The following is a 9,613-nucleotide window of genomic DNA, read 5'->3' on the forward strand; positions in this document are numbered from 1 at the left end:
TGGTTCACTATCGGCCTTTTCATCCTCATTTGCCCTACTGTATGCCATTGGTAAACTGGAAGTCTGTCCTTGTGTCTTGCTTAAGTGTTTTCTCATTTTTATTTTTGTTGTCGGGCTGTCCTTGGTTTAATCTCTGGGTTATCACCCAACTCTTCCTGATGTAGTTGTGCCCTAGCTTCTGAGTCTCTAACGACCCACAGACATTCTCATCTTCATAACATCAGAGAAAACAGCTCATCAAATCAACCACAATCTTTTATCCCACCTGATACAATCAGCAACACATTAAGATCAAGCACAGCTTGGAAACTGACCACCTGTGGTAGTCACTAGTCTATCACCCTTAAACCATTAAATTGAAATCAAGAAGCAGTCCAGAACATGTCTTCAGTGAACAAAATTTCAATATAGTGTATTTACCATTTAGGTTGGGGGCTCAGTCAGAACTAGGACTCAAGACCCCTGATCTCAATTAGCTGATGGCTGAACCCCATGACACAGACTGACCTCAGGTTGGAAGGCCCAGATTGAGTTCCCCAACCTTCTGAATGGTTGAACTCCACACTGTTGTACTGCAGGTTTCCCATGCTCTTTCTTTAAAGATGTTCAAAGTTGGGAATTCAGAAAAATACCCTTTATGACCACCTCTGTCTCTGCTGAGTGGATCCAAAGACTGGCACAGTCAGGAGGTATGGGAGTGTGGGGGTGTGGCAGAGGTAAGGGTAGTTATGGGGGTTCAGGGGCACCCACGCTACCTTCCTGGTGCTGGAGCAATGGTGGCTCCAGGTGGGAGAGGGCGTGGCTCTCTTTCCTGTGGTGGATCAGGGCCCAAGCTACCTTCCTGGTGCTGGAGCGATGGCGGCTCTGGGCGGGAGAGAGCTCGTTTCTCATTCTTTATGGCTGTGTAGTACTCCATTTTAATGAAAAAAAAAACAACCCATATTTTCTTTATCCAGTCTCTAGTTGATGAGCAATTGGGCTGTTTCCAAGTTTAAGCTATTACAAACTGTGCTGCTATAAACATGGGCGCACATATATGGCTATGGTATGATTCTTTTAATTCTTTTGGGAAGATACTCAGCAGGGGAATATCAAGGTCAAATGGGATCTCTAATTCTAGTTTTTTGAGGTATCTCCATATTGATCACCACAGTGGTTGCACCAGTCTGCACTCCTACCAACAATGGAGAAGGGCTCCTTTCTCCCCACATCCATGCCAGCATTTGTTATTGGTTAATTTCTTGATAGCAGCCATTCTTTCTGGAGTGAGATGAAATCTCAGTGCTGTTTTCATCTGCATCTTGCTAATGACCAGTGATGTTGAACATTTTTTTTCATATGTTTATTTACTGCTTTTACTTGTTTGTCTGAGAAATGTCTGTTCATTTCAGATGCCCATTTTTTGGATTAGGTCTTTAAATTTGGGGGGGGTCTGAATTTTTTAAGTTGTGTATAAATTCCAGATAGTAGTCCTTTTTCTGAGGAACAGCTAGCAAACTTTTTTCCCCACATTGTAGGTCATCTCTTAGCTCTGTTGGTCATTTCTCTTGCAGTGCAGAAGTTTTCTAATAGGAAGCAATCCCAGTTGTTGATTCTCTGTGCTAGCTCCAGCAACTTTGGTGTTTCTGTTTTAATATTAAGATCTTTGATGCGCTTTGACTTTAGTTTAGTGCATGGTGAGAGATGTGGGTCTGGTTTCAATCTGTTGAAGCCCTATTTTTAGATTTAGCATTTGATCACTTTGCTCAGCAAGGTAGCAGGACCTAAGGTACCGTGACTCATTGGCACCACCTTTCTCCTGGCTCAGATGCTTTCAGCTTCTCCACCTTTGTTGGGAAGTCTTGGAGACATTGCACAAGCATCTCAAAATCTTCTGCTGTCAAAATTGCTTTTGTTTTGTTTTAAGTAAATATGCCTGCTCTGATTCCTTGCTCCTGGAAATGTGGTCCTCAGACCAGCAGCATGGCCATTCTGAGTACCTGGAACTCATTAGAGATATGGAATCTTGGGCTCTCCTCTGTCCTCACCCAATCAAAATCATCTGTATTGGAGGGTGATTTTCAGTTGATTTGTGTGCACTTCAAACTTTGAGCACTGCTTCAGCCGAAGTTGGAGGCCACCATTCAACAGCTGATGACTGCCTCATGAGCCAGTCCCAGGTGGGAATGGCCACCCCAGGACATTTGAAGAGCCAAGGTGGAGGGGACTCCTAGGCTCTTCTAATTGCAAGTCACCAACTGCATGGATTGAAAGGCTCCCCATGAACAGGATGGGTTTTGCAGTTCAGATATTCACTCTGATAATTGCACTATGTCCATGAAGCATTGTCTAGTTCTATGTGCAATGATTTGTTTCCTGTGCATGTCTCCAGGGTTTGAAAGTAGAAGATACTAATAAAGTTCTCTGGGATGTAGGAAAATTGAGAGAGGGACTTCAGTGATTATTTTATCTTCAAAGCTGGAACTAATCCTGCAGCTAATCTCTCACTTGGTGATATTTTATGATTTAATTTTGGTCTTTTAAACGCTAAGTGGGTGAAATATGAATATAACTATTGAGAAAGAATATTTGTAGGAAAATTGCAAGATGGTGAAGGTGTCGTTTGCCATGTTTTGACGACAATGACAATATCACTTAGAAAGTATATTTCAGATGCTGTGGATTGTATCTGTTATAAACTTTGGTTATTTTAGATAAGTAGGTGGGGCTGATTACTATACTTTCTCTATATTAACTTGAACATCACTTGTGAAGGTTTTTGGCTTAAAGTGTTGAGTTCTTTCTACAGCTCTCAGCAAATTAGACTTCACAGAAGTGCTTTTTGGGGCTAGTTTCATCAGAAAAGTAGAGGCTGGCTGGGCGTGGTGGAGCACGCCTGTAATCCTAGCACTCGGGAGGCTGAGGCAGGAGGATCACTGTGAGTTCGAGACCAGCCTGAGCTACATAGTGAGTTCCAGATCAGTCTCAATTACATAGTGAGACCCTGTCTCACAAACCCCCCCAAAAAAAGAAAAGAAAACTAGAGGCGGATGTTGCTGAACAGAGGAAGTTATTAAATTGCAGTAAATGATGCAGACCTTGGGGGTATTCAATATAGGTTCTGTCATAAGGCCAAAAATCAAGTGCCAGGCATTTGACACTCACCCAACCTGTGCAAGCTGGTTTTCCCTCTCCCTCCCTGGGACCTCAGATTGCATTCATTCAACACTGGAACTCAGCATTGCTGTGTCAGGCACTGGGTGGGCAACATTGGAGTCACCGAGAATAACTCTGGAGAACCTGTAAGCTCCCTTGCATGAAAAGAACCAAACAAAGGAGAGTGCCCTTGGGAGCAGATCCCTACCCTACTGGGGCAAATTTGCACATGAACTTCGGTTCATGTGCCCAAATTTCACCTCATGTGTGAAGCATCAGCCCACATCACTTCTTTATATTGAACTAACCAGAATTTAATTTGATGAATTAAAAATCCCCTTCTTTAAAAGCTTAATTGTCTCTGGGAACTCACATTAGAGTCAACTGTCGTAACCACATTGTTTCTCTGTATCACTGAGCTAAAGAAAGCTATAAGACAAGTTTCGATTAGGGTGAAGGTAATTTTGTTTGTTTATTTATTTATTTTTTTAGTGCTGGAGATTGAACTCAGGACCTTGTACTTGGGAGGCAGGCATGGTGCCGCTGAGCTAAACCCCCAGCCCAAGGATGAAGGTAATTTTAGAAAACTGGTATATTTATGTCTCGTAGCTGCTATAAGAAATGAGTATTTCCTGGTACAGTGGCACAAGCCTATAATCCCAGTTACTTGGGAGACTAAATCAGGAGGATCAAAAGTTTGAGACCAGCATGAGCAACTCAACAAGGCCTTGTATTCAAAATTTTAAAAAATAAATACAAACTTAAAAAAGTGCTGGAGATTAGCATACATCACTGGTAGAGTGCTTGCTTAGCATACATCAGGCCCTGGGTTCAATCCATAACACTGAAAAGAAAGAAAAAGAAAGAAAGAAAGAAAGAAAGAGAAAGGAAGGAAGGAAGGAAGGAAGGGATAAGACCATAACCTTGGGGGTGGTCCAAAGGCTGGAGTCAGTAGCTCTGGCTGAAATCATGGTGTCAACAGGGTCATGATCCTCTGGAGGGCCCAGAGGAGAATTCGTTTCTTGCCTCCTCAGCTTCATGGCTATTGGTATTTTTGGTTTGTGGCCATGTCACTCTATTTTCTGCCTCCATTGCCTTCTCCTCTGTGTGTGTCACACTTCCTTGTCTCATTTCTTACAACAATACTGATAGCTATATTAGGCTCTCCTAGGTAATCTGGTCTCAAGATCCTAAGCTGAATCAAATCTGCAAAGTCTTTTTTTTTTCAATAAGGCGTGGTCCGGGGGTTCTAGAAACCTGACCTGGATGGATGATTTCTGGAGCCATTCTTCAGCCTCCTGCACATGGAATACAGGAAGCTAAGACAGTGTATGTGCCCGACACCCTGAGGGCAAGGTCACCAGATGGTGGCAGAAATGTGCAATTTGAGGAGGTAGAGGAAAGAAAAACATGTTTCAAAACTTTAGTAGTGCTATCTTTCTCCTCCTCCTTTCCTTTGTCCATATCCTTCTTAATTCCTCTTCCCTCTTGCATGGCAGGACCCTTGTCCCACAGACCTCAGAACTGATGCCATTGTAAAATATTTATCCTAGCCTGAGTTAGATCAGTGCTAGTGGACCTATGGCACGTGTGCTGCAGTGGGCACCAGAGCCTGCTCTGTCAGCTCTCGGGCCAGGTTACCCCAGCATCACCCAGCAGCTGAGCATCAGATAACAATGCACAAAAGCAAGTCAAATTCAAACTTTTACTTTGCAATGAAAAGCTGTTTGTGTCACTGCAAGCTCTGTTATTGTATTTTCCTTTTAAGACAAAAGATGTTCATGTTTAGTTTTTTCTAAACTAAAACCTTAGAATTCAGGCTTAATTGCAGTGTTGACATTTTGTGATAAACAAATGGGTTTTGAATTACAGTCTGAGCACTCATCTCTAAAAGGCTTGCCATGTCTGAGTTAGATGGGCTTCCGTTTATTAACCTTTGAGCCTTGTTACTACACTACACTACACACACACACACACACACACACATTCTGTCTCAGTGGTCCAGTTAAGACCAGGTCTTTCCTCGCTTTCCTCCAACAGCTGCTCTTCTTGTTGTCCACTTACTTTTGAGCAAGCCACGCCCCTGCTCCCCAGGCCTGTGATTTAGAGATCTGGACACACATTCTGATTCTGCTCCTTGGGTAACCTACTGAGTGAGCATCAGTGTTTGCGCCTACAAAGCAGCCACAATAGCACTTGCCTTATGGACTTGCTGTGATAACTCTATGTGGTCATATCTGTGAAGGTCTGGACCTTAGCGTCTGCTCGGGCTGAGATCTACATGTGTTGATATGGCTGAGCACCTGTTAAATTCCTGGGCTGGTGCTGGACTTCAGTGGAGATAGAACCTGTTTGCTAGATTTCAAGAGCATATAGAGTGACGCAGAACTACGAAAGGAATGGATGTAAGTTGGTGAGAGGTGGATGATGGTGGGAGGGGTAAGGGAAGACTTCCTGAAGTAGAGGCTGTGTGAACTGAGTTTGATGAGTGAGTGTATTTGTTTTTTAGGGGTGCATAACGCATTATCAACAACTTAGAAACTTAAAGCAATGGAAATTTATTCTTAGTTTTGGAGGCTACAAGGTGTCAGTGTCAGTAGGGCCTCTGTCCCTTTCAGGGCTCTAGGGGAGATTTCAGTCCTTGTCGTTTTCAGCTTCTGATGGTTCCAGAAGCTTGGTTTGTGGCTGCATCATTCCGTTCTTCTATCGTCTGCACACGGCTCTCTTCTCAGCTTGTCTCTCCTCCTCTTATAAGGCCATCTCTCATTGGATTTAGAGTCTGCCTGGATAACCCAGGGTGATCATGTCTCAAACTCTTTAACCTGATTACATTTGCAAGGACAATTTTTCCAAATAAGTTTACGTATCAGGTCCAGATGAACCTATTTTTAGGGGATAGTGGGAACCATTTCACATCCTACAGTAGGTATGAGAATGCCCCGGCCAGCAGGGCTTGTAATTAGCAGAGCTCGAGAAGGGGAGATACCTGGAAATGGGACAAGAGAGGCGCAGAGAGAAGGAGACCAAGCAAAGAGTTGTCAAGGTCTCGTTTATTTGCAGGCACAAGCAGTATATAAAGGCAAAAACCACAAATTTGTAAGAGGAAGTGGCTAATCATAAAATGATAAAGGAGAAACATATTGTACAGTAACAGTTATGATGAGATACAGTTGTTATGTAACAGGTCATTAAATGAGCAAGGCCATTAGTACAGTCATCGGCACGTCTGTGCCAGTGAGGTGATTCAGATGTAAACATGGAGGCGGTTATGTTAGGCTCAAAAACAACTCTGAGAATATGAATATTTGGTCTCCTACATGAGAAAACCAAGCAAAGAGAGGCAGGAGGGGTTATTCCAGGAAAGGGATGAGTGCAAAGAATGGCTTAAGAGCATGAAATAGCTTTCTGATCTTGGAGAACCACAGAATAGTGGTCTTACAAGGTTATGAATATGAGGAAGAGCATGGTAAACAATGAATGAAGAGTCAGGTCACGGGGTAGGGGTGGGAGACTTGGCTCCAAGAAGTTGAGCTTCTTTATGGCACAGTGGTTAAAGTAAAGATGATGAAATTCTGAGTGAGGGTTAGGGATGAGCTGAATACGTTTGACAGATAAAATCAGCAGGGTTTGAAGAACAATAGACTATGGTGAGAGAATAACAGGGAAGGTGATCACCAAATTTTGGTCCTGGAATTTACTAGATAGTGACTTTACTAATTGAGGTTGGCAAATGGAGGAAGAGAGGTCATTGGGGGATGTATATAAGGGCAGAGCATATAGGAGAAGATGCTTCCCTTAATTTTTGCTATACTTGTTTAAAGTTCACATGGACGTCCATCAGTGGGTACCCAAAAGACAAGTGATGTATGAAACTTAAGGTTAGGAATGAAAGAGAAGACTCAGCTTGCAGGTGCAGAGAGCCAGTAAGGCAGAAAAATCCCTTAGGCAGGGCTTAAAGGAAGGGGCAGAGGGCTCAAGACAGAACCTTGGGGGGCACTGCACTGAAGGGCGGGAAGTGAGTGAAGCGCATCAATCAGGAAGGTTGTTGGGAAAGGAGAGAAAGGAAGGGAAAGCAAAGGGAGGCACGGAAAGGGAAGGGAAGGGAAGTGCTTAGCAGGCTCCTAGCATTCCTGGGAGCAAATGAAAATGGCCTCTGGAACAAGATATAGGAGGCTTCCAGGCAACTCTAAAGGTCCAGTGGCTTGAACATGATCGACTCTGCAAGTTTTTGAAGCACAGAGTCTCAGACTCTCTTTCCCCCTTTTCTTTGATCTGGGCTGAGAGGGTGTGAGTGCCTCTCATGGGATGAGTTCAGACTGTGCTGGGGAAGACTGTCACCTGACAGCTGGGTTAATCGGTTAATCATGCACAGCAGTTCCCCTCAACGGTGGGGACACAGCCCAAGGACCCAGTGCATGCCAGAAATCAGGGATAGCGCATATAAACTCTGTATACACTGTATTTTTCTTACGTATGTATGTATGTATGTGTAGATATATATGATAAAGTTCAATTTATAAATTAAACACAGTAAGAGATAATAGCTAGTCATAAACTAGGATAATTACAACAATACACCATAATAAAATTGCCAGCATCACTACCCTTGAGCTTTGTGATTATTAATGAGTAAAATACAGATTACTTGAGTACAAGCACAGTTGATCTAATGATCGAGATGGCTACTAAGTGGCTAACGGGTGAGTAGGGTATAGAGCGTGAATACGCTGCACAAAGGGTGTTCACACCCTACCTTGGGTGGTATGGACAGGAATGGGATGGGGCAGCCACATTTCACCATGCTACTCAGAATGGCTTGCAGTTGAAAACTTACGAATTGCTTGTTTCTTAATGTTTTCCTCTCATTTGGCCAAAGGTAACTGAAACCACAGGAAGTGAAATGACGGGATAAGGGAGGAATCCTGCGGGCCAGCCCTGAGCACTGGGACCTCGCCAGGCAAGGATGGTGCTGCCTCGCTCTCTTTCCCGCAGCCTAGGATGACATCGGTCAACGCGTGCACAGCTCTCCTTACTTCCCAGGAACTGCTCTTCCGTGAGCACTAAATCATCGCTCACCTAGTCTCTACAGCAACAGAGTGGGTATTACGCTCGTTTTACAAGAGAGAAAACAGAAGCTTGGGGAATTCAAGGCCGCTTGACTCGCGGGCATATAACCATCAGGTGGTAGAGCTGATCTAACTCCACTGTGCGAATTCTATTAGGAACCATAGCTTTGACCCAGCTGAGACTAGAGATCACGGGAGAGACGTCTCAGCCAAGAGATTCACTCTCACCTTCTAGCAGCAGAAGCAGCCACTGCTTTGCAGAGCAGGGATCGCATTCTCAGTGTACCAGTGACCCTGCAGTCTTCCCCTCCTCCTCTTCTCCCGCTCCTGTTCTTCTTCCCTTCCCCTCCCCGCTCCCCTCCTTCTTCTTTTGTGGTACTGCGGATTGAACCAGGGACTTTGCACGGAGCTACATCCCTAAGTCTTTTTTTTTTTTCCTCGTTGAGTTTATTGGTACATTTTAGTTATACGGTACAGTTACATTCATTATTAGGATCCTGTACCTCTACATGACAGGTCTTGGTTCTCATTTTTTCCCCTTGTCCCTGCCCTCCCTTCACCCCTCCTCCCCTTCCCCTTTACAAACATTTTATTTCCATTTTTTTTCATTTTCTCATATTTTTTTCCCCTTATTAGCTTTCCCCTACCCTTCCCACTCATCCCTAGGTCTTTTAAATTTTTAAGACGAGGTCTTGCTAAGATGCTGTGTTGCCCAGGTTGGGTTTGAACTAGCAATCCTCTTGCCTCATCCTTCCAGTGGGGTGCGACAATAGGTGTGTATTACTATATCTAGCTCGTTCTCCCTCTTAAAGCTCTCAAAGGTGCAGGAAACTCAATAGTTATCAAATATTTGAGCTCAATCCTCTCTCATTCTTTACATTTTAGATATTCCAATTAGCGATGTATTCTGAACTTTTTGTGTACATTCTTGGGCTCCCTTCTAGAACTGAGATTATTAAAAAGAATCTTCAAGGGTATGGCTACATATATACAAATATATTACATATAAAATATTTATATAAAATTAGAAATACAAATAAATGTAAATATTATGTATTTAAATATAAGATATAAGTATACAACATAGCATATATAATATGACAAAAATATATTTATAAAGAAAAAACCCTCAGGTTACTCTGACGTGCAGGGTTATGTCCTGTATGTATTGGGTGCCATTGTTCTACAGTGTCTTATCAATGTTGACTTATGGAGATGATGGTGTGATTGTGTAACTACATTAGATGTTTGCAGGCGGATCTGATAGTGGGCAATGGTTTAAAAAATTCTGTGATTTTTTTATATGAGAAAAGGAAAAAATGAAAGCAAAGTTTTTGTAAATAGAGGAGTGTGGAGGGGCTGAAGGGAGGGCAGGGGTATGGGGAAACAACAAGAACCAAGATATATCATGT

Source organism: Fukomys damarensis, unplaced genomic scaffold (assembly GCF_012274545.1).
Source record: "Fukomys damarensis isolate Sample0158 unplaced genomic scaffold, DMR_v1.0_HiC HiC_scaffold_18, whole genome shotgun sequence".
Taxonomy (NCBI): Eukaryota; Metazoa; Chordata; class Mammalia; order Rodentia; family Bathyergidae; genus Fukomys; species Fukomys damarensis.